Genomic DNA, 660 nt, shown 5'->3' with positions numbered 1-660 from the left:
ATATGAACATGCAAGAGGCAATCGACACCACCCCATCAATATTTCAACGTTAACTCATTTCTCTTCCCTTCTCAGGCTTGTAGGCACATCTGTCTCACTCAAATTAATTTCAGGTTTATTGGGCTTAGAACGAAGAGGGAGGCTGAGGAGAAGTAAATGAGAGGATTAATCAAGGGTAGAACCAGGATAAGACGACAGATGTGAAGTGAAAGTTAATCAAATTGCAGCTTTTGCATGCCAAACACGTTAGGGCTTGGGGTTTCTGCTAGGAAATTGGTAAGGAGGGAGAGAGAGAGAGAGAGAGAGAGAGAGAGAGAGAGAGAGAGAGAGAGAGGCTAAAGTAGTTGCAAGCATTCCAACAACACTAAACAACTAAAAGTTTAACCATAAAACCTAGCAGCAGTACTATATAATCAGTAGTATTAGGTCTAGACATTAGCGCCCAATGGAGAAAGAGAGAGACAACCAATCTACCATTAATTGGAGAAGAAATAGAAAAACAGTTAAAGAGTTTTCTCTATGCACCTAAGAAATTAATATAGAAAGAAGAAGCTAACACTAGTTGATATGAGCAGTTGCCCATCCACAATAATGTACTAAAGAAGAACCCATGAAGCTATCCATCCAAACACCATCAGGAGGACAAAAACCCAGAAAAAG

This window comes from Macadamia integrifolia, chromosome 7 (genome assembly GCF_013358625.1).
Source record: "Macadamia integrifolia cultivar HAES 741 chromosome 7, SCU_Mint_v3, whole genome shotgun sequence".
NCBI lineage: Eukaryota > Viridiplantae > Streptophyta > Magnoliopsida > Proteales > Proteaceae > Macadamia > Macadamia integrifolia.
This window is presented reverse-complemented; position numbering follows the sequence as displayed.